At 36.1% G+C, this 18,014-nt stretch overlaps 1 protein-coding gene and 1 pseudogene across 1 annotated transcript in view; one reads left to right on the top strand and one right to left on the bottom strand.

Moving 5' to 3' along the window:
* Positions 1–18,014, top strand: part of CDH8 (cadherin 8) — a 1,221,794-nt gene that overhangs the window by 180,730 nt on the left and 1,023,050 nt on the right. Inside the window, exon 5 of the mRNA XM_084959944.1 lies at positions 17,152–17,293. The gene's annotated coding sequence lies outside the window, so the exon portion shown is untranslated. The remainder of the gene's footprint in view (positions 1–17,151; positions 17,294–18,014) is intronic.
* LOC100525751 (serine/threonine-protein kinase Chk1 pseudogene) lies at positions 671–2,167 on the bottom strand (annotated as a pseudogene).

The following is an 18,014-nucleotide window of genomic DNA, read 5'->3' as shown; positions in this document are numbered from 1 at the left end:
AATATGGCTGTGAAAGTAGAAAATAATATAGAAAAATATTTAAAATGTGCAACAGTAATTTAGGGTAAAGGTAGTTAAGCACTAGGGTGTATGCTCAACTTCTATTTGAAAGACTAATTAGTATTTTACCTATTATTAACTATATCAGAAAAAAATCTACTTGCAATTTTAATTAATAATTATAATTCAAAATCAGATTTATAGACCTGATCAGGCCCTTCTGAAAATTTAAGTACAAATCTTGGGGATAAGTTTTTTGAAGTTGGCTTTATTTCACAGACTGATAAGCCTACTATCCCAAAATCACAAGATTGTTTTTACCAAGCCATCCACGTAATTATGTCAATGTGGAGGAAATACGCACTTTTTGGATGAAACCAAATTTTTTGGTAAAAATGGGACAGAAGTATCATCTTTCATTATGTTGTTATAAAAGCTGGTAAACTCATGTATCCCAAAGACCACATGGGTCTCAAATTCAGACACTAAATGCAGATGAACAAATAGCTGATGAATTCTATCCACCCCTTGCCCAAAGTTGTGCTTACAATTAAGATATAGGTATTATTTGCATGAAGAACATACAAAAAGAATTGGAAAATGTTTGGCTAGAGGGAAGACAGTTCTTCGGGGACTATTGTTTGCAGTTTGCAGAATAAGATAATCTTCTCTAGGAAGAATAATGTCCACACAGCAGCACTATATTCACCAGGAATCCCAGAGCCAGCGGATCTATCATGTGGCCGCGCACAACGTCACTTAGCTTCCCTTTAATCTTCAGGAAGTGTCTCTTGAATTCCAGCCCATTACCCTTAGAAAGCCGGAAATCACCCAAAATCTTCTCATCCATTTCTACCAAATTCACTTTGAAAATCAGTTTATTGTTTCTTCTGTCAGTTGTTGATACAGTAACCTGATTCATACAACTTTTCTTCCATTGATAGCCCAGTTTCTCACAGATCTCTTTTAGGCACTGATAAGATTTGTCTGCATCTAATTTGGTAAAAATAATCGTGTCATTCTTTTGACCAGGTGCTGCCAGGGGTTCTGTGAGGATCCTGGGGTGCCAAGTAACTGACTATTCAGGAGCATATGATCAGGGCATGTGGGCTGGGAAAAACTGATCCCTTGTACCAGTTTATCAATGTAGGAAGGGCTGGTGTCCCGTAAGGAAAGACCTGTCCGTGGTTCTGGCTGAGAACTGGAGTACTTCACATTTTCTTCACTAGAAGCACTATTTACTGGAGAAAAGTCCAAATTGGATTGAAAATGCTTAGAGAATCCACTAGGAGACTCTGATACACCACCTGAAGTGACTCGGGGCCTCTTTGCCCCTTTCTTAAGTGGTTTGTTGTACCATCTATCCATCTATCTTTTTTGATGTCTGGGATGGTAATCCTTACTGATGGATTCTCAACTAGGATTTTATGCAGCAGGGCTAGAGGAGCAGAATCGATTTTTTTCCAAGGGTTGAGGTATGTTTTTTTTTCTTTCCAATCGCAATATTCCTGACAACTGTCACGAGGCTAGTCCCATGGCAGTTCTCCAGCCAACATTGCAGTAAGTACTATTCCACAAGACCAAACATCAACTGGTTCTGCATGAAATTCTTTTCTCTTCAGAGCAACATATGGTAAAGTACCACACATCTTGTTCAATAAACGCTCACGATTATTGTGCCGAAAAACGGTTGCCAAGCCGAAGTCAGAGATTTTGAGGTTATCCCTTTCATCCATTAGGAGACTTTCTGGCTTAATATCCCTGTGAGTTATTCCAATACCATGCAGATAAACCACCCCTGCCATGAGTTGATGGAAGAACCTCTGAGCATCTTGTTCAGGCATGCCTGTGTCTGGCTCTTGTACTAACCATGATTCATTTGTTATCCTTCAAATTTCCCCCTTATTTCTTCTAAATGCTATGCCATTAATTTTTCCACTAGATCTCTTTTTTAATATTTTCTGGACAGTCTATGGCACGCTTCATGTCTACAATCTTCACTGCAACTGCTTCCTCAGTTCTTCTATTCACAGCAAGTTGAAGTTCTCCATAAGCACCTTCTCCCAGGGTTTGCACCAAGTCCCAGTCTTCCACAAAGGGTACTGCCATGTCTCCACTAAGTCCCACAGCAGGCCGTCCTTTGCCCGCCACCACAGGAATCCAAATCTGGGCTTGGTTTCTGAATTGTACATGTTTACACTCCCACTGCTGATGTATGCGAATTCCAATTGCTCTGAAGCCTCAGCAACACTTGGTAGTGCCAGTCTTTAAAATTTTAGCCATTTTAGTGGGCATATTTGTGTGTTATTATGGTGTTAATTTGTACTTCAGTATCATGCCTGATACTGAACATTTTCCTCTTTATTTATTGGTCATTTTTGTATGTTTGTGTGCATGTGTTTTTATGTATGTTTGTGTTCTCAATACTTTGCTGATTTTTAATGGTGCTGTTGTCCTCTTGGGTTGTTGAAGTTCTTTACATATTTTGGTTATGTGTCCTTTTTAATATATACATACTGCAAAAAAAAGGAAGGAAGGAAGGAAAGAGAAAGAAAGGAAATAAAAAGAAAATGAAGTAGGAAAGTAAGTAGGAGTTGGTTTATAAAGGCCATTAAGTCTCAAATCAGAGGATTCCCTTCGAAGGTCAATCAATGAAAAACACCAAAAAAATTCTCCATGCAAGAGAAAGAATACAGAAGAAAACGTAAAACAAAATTGCCATGTAAATCAAGAATTACTTTGCACTGATCAAACAGTGATTTTTTTTCCTCATTTCGGTCTTTTAGATTTCACCCTTTAAGCTTTCTACTTAAGGCTTCTTACAAACCATAACTCCTTGCATTCTCATTGGATTAACAGTATTTTACCATTAGCAGTGGATGGAGGGCAAAGGTCATCTATATTGCTCTTAGAAAATTAAAACAGAACTTGAAATGGTACCAACTTGTGCCCATTTAAAGAGTACAGGAAAGACAGGTCATCTTCTGCCGAAAACTACATACCTCCTTTATAATCCACCTAGTAAAACCTTTCAAATGTTATACGTACCTAAATCCTCTTGGCTCTGGAAACGTGATGGGGATAAAAACCTGATACGTGGCTTCTCCATGGAAGAAAATACTGAAGGAGAGACATTTAAAATAGGCCCATTAATAAAGTTATTTAAAAAAAACTGGATAAGAGTAGGAAAAACAGGACAGTGACTATGTACACAAGAAAACAAAACAGAACTAAGAACAAAACCCCAAAAACAGTGGATAATTTAGTAGAAAAATGTATGTATTTGTGTGTGTGTTTAGAATAATATACGGACATAAGATTCCTTTGTTTTGTTTTGTACTCAGAGCAAGACTGATTTTCTTTTTTGATAAGAAAGAGTAGTATATGTTTACCAGAGGGCAACCAAGTTCATGATTGACTTACATCCTGATTTAAGGCAGTTGCTTTGAGATCAATACTATTGCAGCTCCAGGTGTATGTGCTTAGCAAGAGGCACTCAAGGTTGCCATCTGCGCCAATAAGATCTAGTAGTGGCTAAATCTGTTGAAGGAAAGGGAAAGTATTTTTTTAATATGAGATAGAAACAGAAGTATATCATCTCCCAAGATTTCATTCTGCTTTCTGTAATGATAATAGAGAATCAGCAGCCAGTATACTCCATAATAACATGAAACTTCTCAACAATCTAAGCATCCCAACTGCCTATGTTTACATGTATGGATAGCTTCTCAAAGGCATTTGGGAATTTCTTAATCTGTAATAAAAAAATCAAAACTACTAGTTGCAGAGTTCAGGGAAAGATGTACTTACAAATAGTCCTGGTGGGAGTCTTTCTTAAAATCAATACATAAATTACCTATTGAGCTGAAAAAAGAGGGAATTGTTAAAATGGAAGCATTTGAGACTTAGCTCATTTGAGACTGGATGGTTAGGTGAAGGACATGATTTTAGTTGGCAGGATAGGCAGCAAAAGATTTTGGAAAGCCCAGTGAGACCAATAGGGTTAACCAAAAAAATCTTTATTCATACATATTTAAGATAACTGTTGTTATAAAGACAGCATACGTATTGAAATGCCTAAATATTACATCCTAAGAAATTCATAATCTAGGTGAAGACAAAAGTACTGATTCTAAGTGGAAATTATTGCTGTATATTTGTGTTGGAACAGAAAAATTCATATCTTGGAATACTTGTCCCCAAAATAGAGCCAATCACATAAATGACATCTGAATAAGACACTTATATTTGGTAAGCATAAATTCACACTGAAATACCATTTCCCTAATAACCACTTTAGTTGTTATTCTTGTTTGCCCTAGAAATACTAATGCAGTGGTAACAAGAAAGCATACTTATATTTTCCACTAAATTTAGAATTTTAGTAATTGAAACACAGATGCAGTGGCTTTGACAGGAAATTAATTTTGTGTTAAGTACCCTGCTAGTGTTAGATATGCATAGTTACTCAGCATGGACATATTGCTTATACCAATGGTAATATATATACACACAACACACACACACACACACAGAGGAATAAAACTGAAAACCCAAGATAAATGTGGGTTGATAAGAGTAAAAATATTTTGAGTTATATCAAATATTGATATAATTATATTTTATTACCCATTTGTGTAATATTCATCAAATTTTTCTGTACGTTTTAAAATAATTCTGTAACATTTACTTTGGTAGCACACATCAACTAAACATACTTTATTTTTAAGCCAGAATTCCCTTACTGCTTACTATTTTTTCTTTCCTATAGATGAAAGAGGAAGATAACATGGATTGGAATCTGTTTTTTTCTTACCTTGCAGAATCTTAACTCTTGCTTGTCCTCTTAACTTCATTCATTCAGTTGTTGCTTCCTTCCTTCTTCCCTTCCTGTCTTTAAGAAATACTTAATGTGTAGTTTTTTATATATTAGGTACCACAACGTGTATCGGGAAGTCAAAGAAACGTCTAGTGAGGTAGGTTTGTACCCTCACAGAGTTTATGGTCTTGTGATAACAAAGGAGTTAATAAGTAATCTTAGTGGAGCAGTTACTTTCAAGGAAAATGGAAAGTGATCCAGTATTGAGAGAGGTCATGGTTTAGTCTGATGGTGTGAGAGTTTCTGAGAAGACCTTCTGAAGTTACCTGAACCTTTGCTGTGAAGTCTGAGGAATGCATAGGGTTAGCTATACCAAGTTTGTTAGGGTAAGGGTGTTCTGGACAATGGAATTGACCTGCTCAAGAACCTAAAGTGACAAAATACATGATAAGCTTTGAGATACAAAAATAGAGATCTAGAGGAGAAAAAAGGATGGTGGACATTTACAAAATAGGCCATTGAAGTATTCCTGGGAAAAAAATGAAAAATATTTAGAGGGTTATGTTCACAGGAATGATGTGGACATAATTGCATTTAAAAAAATAAAGCTTGTCTAAAATACAAAGAAAAAAAATTTTAAATTAAAAGAAAAGATTGTTCTAAATCTTCTCTGTGGAAAACAGATTGCATGATACAGGAATGAATTCTGGGAGTTCAGTGTCATTGTACAGATCATATTAGATGATAGTTTATATTCAAGTGACAGTACAAGATGCAGAGAGCAGTGTGGGCGTTTTGAGATATGAGAAATAAAATGAATCATTGATGGATGAGGCAAAGGGTGGTAACAAGAATGACTCTTAGCTTTCCAAATTTGCTTACCTTGCAAGAGAAAGAATTAGATGGGGAAAATTACATAGGTTTGTGGTGTCTTTATTATCTAATAGGTGATGACAAGATGGCAGATGGATAAAGTTCTAGGATATTAGAGAAGAAATTAGGTGTTAAATCTAAAATGCTAATCATAGAATAACTGAAGCCATAGACATAACATGCATTTGCCTGAGTAAAGCACATATAGAGTATATATTAATCAGGATAGTCTTTACAGTGGTAACAAACAGCTCCTAAATCTAATTGGCTTAATATAAAAGATTTATTTTTAGCTTTTTAAAATGTATTTGAGTGTGTGTGTGTTTTATTTTGCATATGTTACATGGTATATATGAGCAAGGTACTCAGCTTCATTTAGTTTCTCAGACAACCAGGCTGGTGGAAGCTGTACCCACTTGAAGCTCAGTCGCCCTCACATGAAGCCAATATCCCTCCAGTATTTACTTGGCAATGCTATACTGTATCCTTCACTCTCATAACTGGAGAGAACAATGCTGGAAACAAATGCCCAGGGATGCTGTTAAAGATCCTACAATTCAAAAGGTAGAGCCTGCCTCCGACTCTCAGAATTACCTGGCCCCAAATGTCTGTAGTATCAAGGTTGAGATATCTCCCATGTAACTGCAGCATTAGCACGTTCTCAGACCCTAAGGCACGGATGAAGACTAATGGCTCTTCAATGCATTATCCTGGAAATAATGCACCAACACTCCTGTCTATAACCTAGTTGCTATAAGAAGTCTTATGTTTCTGCTTAAGGGCAAGGAAGAATCCAGACACATGGTAAAGTAGGTGCCTTGTTTTATAAGCACTGCTAGTGCTGCATGTTGTAAATAGATTGTGCCAACGGAGTCAGATTTTTAAATTATTTTAAGTGGTGGAGGGGTGGGGATCAGCATGAATGATGCCTGATTCCGATGTTGAGAGAATAAACGTAGTCTGCCAACAAGTTCCGAGTTCAGGCTGATCTGCTTTCACATCGAGGTATTCACTGAAACCCAGCAAAAGGCAATATATTAACTTTCCAGTGTAATTTTCTCAGATATGTGTGAAAATGGAATTCATTATACTTGAGAATTGAATATTAAGAGTAATTAATGAATTTGGCAGCTCTTTTATTCTCAGCATTAGCTGGGAAAATTCCAAGTATTCACCAAATGAAGCAAGTTTTCTAGTTTCCAAATCATCTCTTCAAGTGAAACAAGTGAATGAGAAACTACATTTTTTTTTTCAAATTCCAGAAGATTCCTTAACTTCTAAAATAAGAGAATAAAATAAATTTGGAATACATTGTAATGGAATGAAACACATTGTTCACTTGTCTTCTTTTTCTAGCAGATATTTCTGTACAATTGTTATCTTAATTATAGCAAAAGACAATTTTTTTAGAACAGTAGAATACAGTTGTGATGAGAACAAGCTTTAGAACTACTGGTCTTGAGTTTGCCTCTGATTTTTATAACTGCATATCCATTGGGCTTTCCTTATCTTTAAAATTTTTTATTGCAGTATAGTTGATTTGTAATGTGCCAATTTCTGATGCAGAGCAAAATGACTCAGTCATACATATATATATATATATATATATATATAATTCTTTTTTATATTTTATATTTTTGTATTTATATCTGTTTACATTTTGTAGATAGGTTCATTTATACCATATTTTAGATTCTGCATATAAATGATGTCATATGATATTTGTCTTTCTCTTTATGACTTATTCGCTTAGTATGGTAATCTCTAGCTGCATGCATGTTGTTGCAAATGGCATTATTTTGTTCTTCCTTATGGCTGAATAGTATTCCATTGTGTATATGTACCACATCTTCTTAAATCATTCATCTTCCAATGTATATTTATGTTGTTTCCATGTCTTGGCTATTGTGACTAGTGCTGCTGTGAACATAGGAGTACATTATCTTTTTGAATTATAGTTTTAAAATGACTCTCTTTTGCAAAAAAGAAATTTGAGAATGGTTTATTTCAGATAAACCATAGCAGATCTTGCCATGTGCCTCGCATATACTAAACACCTACTATGGGTTATTACTATTATTATTATAATTAATGTTATTTAATTTCAGTTTAAACTAAATATTCATCCCTTGGAGGATGGTGCAGAATATTAATAGTTTCACTTTGGCCTTGGATATACTGCTGGAAAATTTGGAGTCAAAGAGGTTTTCATCCTGCTTTTCATTTGTTAGTTTCTTTTAGTAGGTCCATGTATCCATCAGTGTCCAGAAAGGAGATAGAAACCATATTGGTATTTCAGATGGCATAAAGAATGAAGAGATGGTTATTTGCTAAGCGAGGTTAAAAAGGGCTCTAAGAGGTCCAGAAATCACACGTGAAGAAAGCAGAAAATATGTCTGGGCTCACAAATATGTGAGGGATAGTGAGCAAAGAAAGAAGTAAGATTTCAGAAGAGAGTTTTCCCACCACCATCCAAGGCTGAGATGTGATTCATGTTGAAGAGAGTGTGGCTGATGTAGACAGACACAGGGAATGAAATCCCCAAAACGGGTGGAGCCAGTGCTGGTTTGTAGGAACTACTCATCAAGTGACTGAAAAACTTTCTGTTATGGCATCTTACCCTTTTTTTTTTTTTTTCATTTTTTAACGTTTTATTGAAGTATAGTTGATTTACAATGTTGTGATAATTTCTGCCATACAACAAAGCGGTTCAGTTATACGTGTACACGCATTCATTCTTTTTCAGAGTCTTTTTCCACAAAGACCCTCACAGAATATTGGGTCGAGTTCCCTGAGCTATATATCAGGTATCCATCGGCCAATCATTCCATATACCACGGTGCACCTTTTTTTCAACTGCTCTATTGGCTCCTTTGCTGAAAGAAAGCATATTAGAACCACAGAAGGAAACCTGGGCCTCCTGCTCTGGTCTTCCAATATCTCTCCAGTATTCTTTCCACAAACCCTAATAGAGCAGGCTCATAAAGGAGACATGTTTACAGGCCCTGGTTCCTGAAAGACCCTGACTGATAACAAGCACAGTCCATTGCGTGCTGGAACTGGCTCTGCCAGCTTATCAGGGCTGAAAGTTTACATCTCTCCACATTTGGTAATAGCATGTAGATTGAAACTGGCCATCGCAGAAGTATCTGCCAAACAGAAAGTGGCAAAATACAGCAATTCTGCGCTTGTTGTCATTGTCATGGTTCTTGGAGAACCAGTTTATTAGTACACAATTGGGACTGCCCACTTTACAGGAAACACACTATAAAAGGACAGGTTTCAATTTTTAAAACTTGTTGAAATCCGTAATGGAGAACAGACTTGGGGTTGCCCAGGGGGAGGGGGAGGGAGTGGGATGGACTGGGAGTTTGGGTTCGTAAATAAGCAATGAGACCCTGCTGTATAGCACAGGGAACTATATCTGGTCACTTGTAATGGAACATGGTGGAAGATAATGTGAGAAAAAGTGTGTGTGTATATGTATATATGTGTGTGTACTTTATATTATATATGTGTGTGTGTATATATATGTATGGCTGGGTCACTGCAGTATAGCAGAAATTGACAGAACGTTGTAAATCAACTATAATAAAAAATAATAAAAATCTAAAAAAAAAAACTTGCTGAAATCCATAAACAAAAAATAGTTCATTTTTTAAAAATGATCAGCTCTGGAGTCTAGCAGCATAGATTATGTTCTTTACCATTTGCTGTCTGTATGACAAGGAATGTAGTCTCTCTAAAATTTCCTCATTGCCAAAATAAAGACAGTAGTAAGATCTCTCTTAGGATCGTTCTGAAAATTGAGCAAGATAAACCAGATAAAGAGATATGCATACAATAAGCGCTAAGTGTGAGTGGTGATGAAATTCATACTGCATAACATTCCAAAAACTTTTGCTCAGTCATTTTTTTCCATATTAAAACTCAGCTAAATGTATGACTAGAGACTGACAGAGATACTAATTACAGTCTTCAAAAAGTTTGGATTACAATTCATTGAGAAATGTTTAAAACAGTCTAGAAGGTTTATTCGTCATTTGAAAGTTAGGTTTCATAGATTGAAAATATTTTAAAATATTTATGTTACCTAGCCAGTAGCTCAATTTCTGGAAAACTATCCTAAGGGTCCATTCAAAATATAGAGGAAAACATTTTGTGCCCAAATCTTTTTACCATGTTACTAATAACGGTGAAAAAAAAAAATCACAAAATAAGAAACTGGTTAAGTAAATTATGGAATAGTGGGAAACATTAAAAATATCATGCAATGCTTTGAATAATGTTTATTAAGTACTGATATTAACATATGAAATGCAAATAATACAAAGGAAGAGAGAAATTATATACATTATGATCACAACTGTGGGAATCGTGATTGTTAAATGCTTGAAGAAATTGCCTCTTGAAACAATGGTTACAAATGCATGCTGCAGAATGAAATAAGGGAAATAGATTTCATTGTATGCTAATAAAACGCTGCTATCATTTGACTAAATAGTAGGTATTTAACAGACCCAGAGGCAAAAGGCAAGGAGAAGTAGTTTATGTATGGATATCTATATCATGTATCCTTCTGTCTTTTATCTGTTTGTCTGTCTATCTATCCATCTATCTACCTACCTGTGTACCTACCTATCTATGGCAGAGGGAATACATGCGTTTCTTCAATGTGGATTTCTTTCTATCTGAAGAAATACCATAGGGAAAGTAAGAAAGATGGGGATAAAATAATTTTAAAATCGTTTCCTACATATGACATTGAGTTATCACAGAATGAAGAGAAGCACATTAAGGGTTTAGAATTAGGTATAATCTAATTTCTCCCATTTTTGAACCATAGTTGTTTCTAGATTCCGTTTAAATGACAATCATTCTTTTCCTTTAATATATCTGATGATGTTGGACTATTATGCATAGAAAGTCCATCACATTCTGGATTGTTTTTCATGAAATCTCTTCTGTGTGGACGTGTAATTCTCCTGGTTTCCTCTGTTCTGGACCAAAAATCCTCAGTTTTTTACAGAATCTCTCGTTCAGCTTTGGATATGTTTTGATGTGTTTTGATAGTTCCTTTTACTTATACTTCAGGTTTGCGGTGTTTCACAATTTGTTGGCAAGCATTGCACTCAGAACCCTGGCAGTGAAGAGTAGGCGTGGTTACTTAGTCATTGTTAATGAGGAGAAACACATTCTTGCTCAGTTATTTAAGTCACATGAACATTCACATCCAACTTCATTCATGTTTCTCCCTGATAACTTTAACTTCCATGACAGATATAGGTGGGCTATATATCAGAGCAATTTTCTCTTGGAGCTTTTATTGGTATAGCCAGTATGCTTCCCCAGAACATGTTAAGAAAAATGCCAATTGATAATTTAAAAGATAATGAAATAAAATTAGTGGCATCTCAAAATGACCCTGGTTAATCTTCATTTTAATTTTTTGCTTTTAAGTAATTTACATTGTTATTTTTCAGTCAATAGGTGCTGAGTCTCTAGGAGTTGAAGTTAATGGACTAAAGTGTTTTGTGTTTGTTTATCTCGGTGTTAGTTAGCATTCATACCTATTATGAGTACTGCCTTCTTGTGATTTCATATATTTTCTAGCTCAGTTTAAAGTGCAAGGAAAATGTGGACCCTCAAAAAGCGTTGCTTAAATGAAAGATTAATTAATATTGGCTAAGATAGTCACAGCAATAAGGATGCATATTTGATTAATATATCCTGGTCTCTTTTTAAACTTCAGTGACTCCTTACCATGACCCATGACCTGGCTACCTTAGAAAATATTTTACTATAAGTTCCCTCTTCTTTTTTTTTTTTTTGGCTTTTTAGGGCCGTGCCCGCGGCATATGGAAGTTCCCATCTAGGAGTCGAGTAAGAGCTACAGCTGCCAGCCTGTGCCACAGCCACAGCAACATGGGGTCCCCAACCCACTGAGCAAGGCCAGGGATCAAACCCGCATCCTCATGGATCCTAGTCAGGTTCATTAACCGCTGAGCCATGAAAGCAACTCCAATTTCCCTCTTCTTGTGATTTAGCTACATTGACTTTCCTACTGTTCTTTGATCACGCTGTGCACACCTCTACCTGATTCCCAGTGATATCTGCTCAGTGACCTCTCCCCAACCACCTTATACAAATTGCATGGACCATCACTTGTGCACCTTTTTCTCTTTGTTATTTGTTTTGTAATACTCTTGCTATCTAATATTTTAGTAACTATCCATAAGCCTTTCTTCCTGCTGAATTAAAGCTCCAAGTAGGCAAACACATTTTAGATTCTTATAAAATATTCTGCCTCTCACATGTTCTGAATAATGGTACTTTACTGTGGTGTGCTTAAAGGAGAATTCTTTCCCTCTTCTTTCTCTCCCTCCCTCCCTCCCCGCCTCCTTCCTGCCCTCCTGCCTTCCTTCCTTCCCTCCCTTGCTCACTCCCTCCTCTCCTTCCTCTCTTCCTCCCTCTCTCCCTCCCTTTCTCCCTGACTGTAGCAGCTAGGGTCCTTGGAGAAGTACAGGTTTGATCTCTGGCCGAACACATTGGGTTAAAGGATCTGGCATTGCTGTAGCTGTGGCTCAGATTCAATCTTTGTCTTAGGAACTTCCTTATGCCACCATTGTGGCCATAAAAAGAAAAAAAAAAGGATACTCGATCATTAAAATGGGGTGACTTCATTATTTTATTTTATTCTTTTGTTGTTGTTTTGTTTTCATTATTTTAAAAGTATTTCATATATTCATATACTTGGATATTTGAAGTAGAAATGCTCTATTAGAATTTTCCAAAAGGGTTTGTTAATGCCCCACTCTCTTTAAAATAGCTCAAAACATATTACAATAGAAAGAATATTTGCTTTGGAAAACCTGAGCCCAGGTTTTATTCCCATTCTGGGGACAAAGTGCATAAAATTTCTCATCTCCAGGCTCCATATTCTAAAAGGGAATAGAAATACTCGTCTCAAAAATTCTCATGTGACTTCTATGAGTTACAGTAAACAACAGTGCCCGGCAGGAGTTTATAAACATTACCTGTGTTTCACTTTCTTGTGTCCCCATCTTGAGTTCAGGATTATTATTCTACTTCCAATCTATTGCTTTAATTTTCTTTAAGTTTAAAACACTAGAACTGAACATAGTAAAACATTCCACAGTGTATTTCTTGCATACTTTTTGGAGAAATGCTGCAGATAGCTATTAAATAATGAATAGATACCACCTTTCAAGTGTAATTTAAGTGTGTGCAATGCCACAGTCCTCTGCATGCAACTATCAAAATGATCTCAACAAAACACAAGTCTGCTAAATCAACATTATCAATGAGGCAGAGTTTAAAGAGCAGAAGGTAACAAAGAGTGAATCTACATCTAAAAAATTAACATTTCTTTATTAACAGTTTTCATAAGGATTGTCTTTTTCTTACATATTTGTGATTGCCCAAATAGAATCAATTTGTATAGTACATCTTTGCATCAAACAACAAAAACAAAATGAACATATGAGATGTTTATTATGTGTACATAAATTGAATGTTTCCACATATGATTCTTATTAGGCCAACATTTTACTTTCTTCTTTAAAACTCTAATTGACTTTTAATTAGAATGTAAGCCCTGAGAAGTCAGAGGTCCCTGTCTTGTTCATTCTTATGAACATTTGACATAAATGCTCAAAAAAATATTTCAAGTGATCAAAAATATGGCTAAGCAATTCTTCATGGCTTTACAGATCATTTCATACATCACTGCTATGAATTTCAAACATCACTTATTTATTCACCAATTTGGAATAAATTGAAAATATATGGTTATGCAACATTTCTTTATTTTATTTATTTATTTATTTTTTTGGTCTTTTTGTCTTTTTAGGGCCACATTCACAGCATGTTGAGGTTCCCAGGCTAGGGGTCAAATTGGAGCTGTAGCCACTGGACTACGCCACAGCCACAGCAATGCTAGATCCAAGCCATGTCTGCAACCTACACCACAGCTCATGAATGCCGATCCTTAACCCACTGAGCAAGGCCAGGGATTGAACCTGCAACCTCATGGTTCCCAGTCGGATTCGTTTCTGCTGAGCCACAGCGGGAACTCAGCAACATTTATAATATTTTATCCTGTATTCTTTGGAGATAAGAAGGGCATGATATATATTAAATACAACAATTAACTACATCTGATTTTTTTTTCTAAGGGTTTGGAACACTTTTTAAATATTAATTAAGCAACAAAGAAGGGAGTTGTTTTATAAGTTAGAGAAGAAAAGGGCAAAAAATGAATCATGCGGAAATGGATTCACTTCCTAGTGACAGATTTTATTTAAAGAACGAAAAGCAAGAAGACAACTTATTTGAATTTGCAATGATTGCAAATCACTATTGGCTAACTATTACAACAGCAATAATACATTTATAACCTTTTGAAAATTGCGAATCTATTTTACATCCATTGCCTCACTTGGTCCCTACCACAATCCAGAGTTGTTTGAAGGACAAATATATTTTACTGATTTTCAAATTGCCGTAGTGGATATTAAATTCTTGCTTGTTTAATATCTTCATTTATTGGGAGAACTGATGTCTTCCCTGGCTTTAGTCTGTGACATACACTGTACTAAGCTCCTTTTGGTAGAATCATCTGATACAATCATGGCATCCTTGATTTAACAGTGGGAAGGATTGGAAATGTTTCACAAGATCCACAAGAGTTAGCTTTTTCTTAAAGACTGTAGCAAATTAGACCATTTTTACTATGATTTCTGATTTTATGATAAAACTTAAATTGGCACGACTGGTAAAACATCACAGTAGGAACAGGTGAAGCATATGGAGGAAATTGCAATGACTTACATGTGCCTGTGGATCCAAGTAATCGACTATATCAGATCCTTAAAATTCATCAGATGTTTGTTTTACTTTATGCTATACATTAAGAGGAAGTCTGAGTCATTTTGGAGAAAAAAGGAATGTGCATTTATTCACAAATCATATACTTTAATTCCAAGGAAGTTTTTCACATTGTCTCACTGGGAGAACATCAGCTACAACAGCAACTTTTTAGTCCTGTTAAAAACCATCGTATCAGAGTTCCCATTGTGGCGCAGTGGGAACAAATCCAACTAGTATCCATGAGGATGTGGGTTCGATCTCTGGCCTTACTCAGTGGATTGGGGATCTGGCATTGCCATGAGCTGTGGTGTAGGTCACAGACTCGGCTGGGATCTCATGTTGCTGTGGCTGTGGTATAGGCCAGCAGCTGTAGCTCTGATTCGACCCCTAGCCTGGAAACGTCTATATGCCACAGGTGCGGCCCTGAAAAACAATCATATTTATTATACAGCCCCAATTATAACATTGGTGAAGATAATAAAAATAAATTTTCCAATATTAATCTCATCAGTGTAACAAATATAAGTGTTCTACATGTACACATATCCTACCAGACCCTGTCAATATAGATGCATGATCAACGCTAGTACATTCCTGCCATAGTTTTGTATTCTGACTTTTTTCTTCTTTTTTCAAACACATTTTTCAGTTACTACGTATCCTTCAAAATTCTGATTTGAATAGCTGAAACTTTGTGTTTTTTTTCTTTTAAATACATCAATAGCAAAACAAGCCTGAAGACCTAGAGATAAAGGTGAGGCTTCTAGGCCAAATATCTGAAATGATTATCACAATCTATGACCTGACTTCAAACTTTATCCCCCTACTCTCTCAACCCCATTTGCAGTTTTGATTATTTTTATCTTGAAATTCCACTGTATAATTTTCCATTATTTTTCTCAGTTCTCCAAACTGAAAATTGTAGAACCAAACTATAGTAAGCTAGACTACAGGAACATTTTTTGAGGGGAGTAGGGGGAAGGAAGAATGAGGAATCCAGGTCAGGCAGAAGCAGTCTGCAGAGGTAAAAGGATATCTTTGCAGTAGTTTCCTGCCTATCCCTCTTAACTGTTTCAAAAGTAAGAACTTTCTTTCTTCTTCTTTTTTTTTTTTGAGGGGGCGCTTTTTAAGGCCACACCTGTAGGTTATGAAAGTTCCCAGGCTCGGGGTTGAATCGGAGCTATAGCTGCCAACCTATACCACAGCCACAGCCACAGCAACGCCGGATCCAAGCCATGTCTGCAACCTATACCACAGCTCATAGCAATGCCAGGAGTTCCTGTTGTGCATAGGAAACAAATCGTACTAGTCTCCATGAGGATGTGGGTTGGATCCCTAGCCTTGCTCAGTGGCATTTCACTGTGCTCCGTTCAGTGCCCATCCTATCATTCCTCAGTCTGTCATTTTTTAAAGAAAGTTACAGACAGAAGTATCCTTTCCTTCAACATGCGTAGATTTAACTACTATTTTAAATAATATTATAATTTTTTATTTTTTAGAAAGATAATCCTTTCTAAAGGATTACATAAAAATGATGAATTCAGTTATATCACAAAATGACATTTTCAGTGACTGGGAAAAGACAAATGTTAGGGAAACTTCAGGTAAGATTTTAGTTCTCTAACTAGCTATGTGGTCTTAACATGTTGATTTACTGCCCTGGGGCCTAGCCTCAGTGTATAATGATTTCTTAATTACTGTGGATACGGAGTAAATACCTGAAGTATTTGGTATAGTTTTGCCACTTATTGAGCATTCAATAAATGCCACTCCTGTTCAGTTTAGCCTAAATTTATTAAACATCAACTTGGTGTCAATTCAGCATGCCTCAAATAAAAAAAAATGAATAAAATTACTAACACAAGATGCATGTCCTAGAGAAGCATCAATTTTAGGATTATAAAGTATGGTTGGGGATTGGACATCAAATTAATATATTTTTGTTTGCTTGAGGTCAGCTATTCAAAGGGACAGGTTAAAGGGAAAGGATTCCAGATAGCACAAAAAGAATGTTTGAAAGATTATGGGAGGAGGGGTCTTGTTTTCATCTTAAGTGTCCTAATAATCTCAACAAATATTCAGCTGTGTAATGCATATAGACACAGTAATTTCATTGCTGTGGGAGTTTATGGTCAGTGCCCACCTGCCATTCTCCAGCTCACCTCCTCTTACCTTCAGTAGCAGATAGAATCAGGACCCAGCAATACCTTGGCAGAAGCAAGTACCAATGCCCTCATCAAGTAGCTTGATGTGAATGTGTGAGAGATTAAACTCTTTAACAAAGGAATGATACCATTTTCCTTGTATTAGGTCATAGAATACATTTTCTATCAAGTCCATTGTACATTTGAAATCAAGATTGCCCATCATATCTCTACTCCTTTGAGATCATCCTACCCATGCACATTTATTATGCACAGTTAACCGGAAAGAAGAGCTTTAAAAAACTCACCTTCACTTTGATGGTAGCTTCAGACTCAGGTGTTTCTACTTCCATCAGCCACATTCTAAATATTACTGACCCTTGGATTTGTGCCCAGCTTTGAAACCTGCTTCTGTCTCTTTAGACTTGTTGCCTAATTGTGATTTCCCTGACACTTCTCATCTCTTCTCGGAGGACATTGTTTGACTCATCTCTGTAGATCTTCTTTGTGGATGGCTGAGATCAAGCTTGTTCAGCCTACTCAGTCTGACTCCTGCCTTGACCAGGTAATCACTGATTTATTTACATGCTTGGGTTGCTCATGACTGACTGAGTTCCTAGGTATGAGCTATAACTCTTTCCAGAAGTGAAATGTTAAGTGGCTATAAGTGGTGTTTACACAAATCTAAACATGTAATAAAATTTCATAGATGTACACACACACTTGAGTACATGTAAAAATGGGTGAAATCTGAGTAAGTTCTGTGGTCAAAGTATTGTGTCAGTGTTCATCTGGTTTTGATAAAGTTCTGTAGTTGTATAAGATACAAGCAGAAGCTGGAAAAGCTTGAGCAAATCTCATCACAGTCCATAAGTAAAGGGACTGTGATTTCAGATTATAAGCAGAATTCAAATCCAGCTCCACAGTTTAGTTGGTATATAAATTATGTGAAAAAACTCTTTTATGTTCTAATTTTGAGCTTCTAAACTTCTAAAACCAAACTATGGTAAAAATGATACCTGCCTCTCAGAAAGTTTGGAAGAATTGAATAAAATGGTGCATGCAAAGGATGCAGCATAGCCAACTTATTTTCTCTAGACTGTGTAATGATGATGTTGTACTTATTAATATACTTTCTGAAGAATGTTTCTTTACAAAATCCAGACAATACACAGCCTGTCAGTTGAATCTCCAGATTTTCAACCTTCAGTTTCAATTTTTAAGTTTCAAATTTTTTTTTTCCCACTGTACAGCAAGGGGATCAAGTTGTCCTTGCATGTATACAT

The sequence above is a fragment of the Sus scrofa genome, chromosome 6 (genome assembly GCF_054392235.1).
Source record: "Sus scrofa isolate SSC_HxYL_T2T_F1_AM1 chromosome 6, Sscrofa_HxYL_maternal_Yorkshire_Landrace_v2.0, whole genome shotgun sequence".
NCBI lineage: Eukaryota > Metazoa > Chordata > Mammalia > Artiodactyla > Suidae > Sus > Sus scrofa.
The sequence above is the reverse complement of the archived record's forward strand: the minus strand, read 5'-3'. Positions and strand labels throughout refer to the sequence as shown.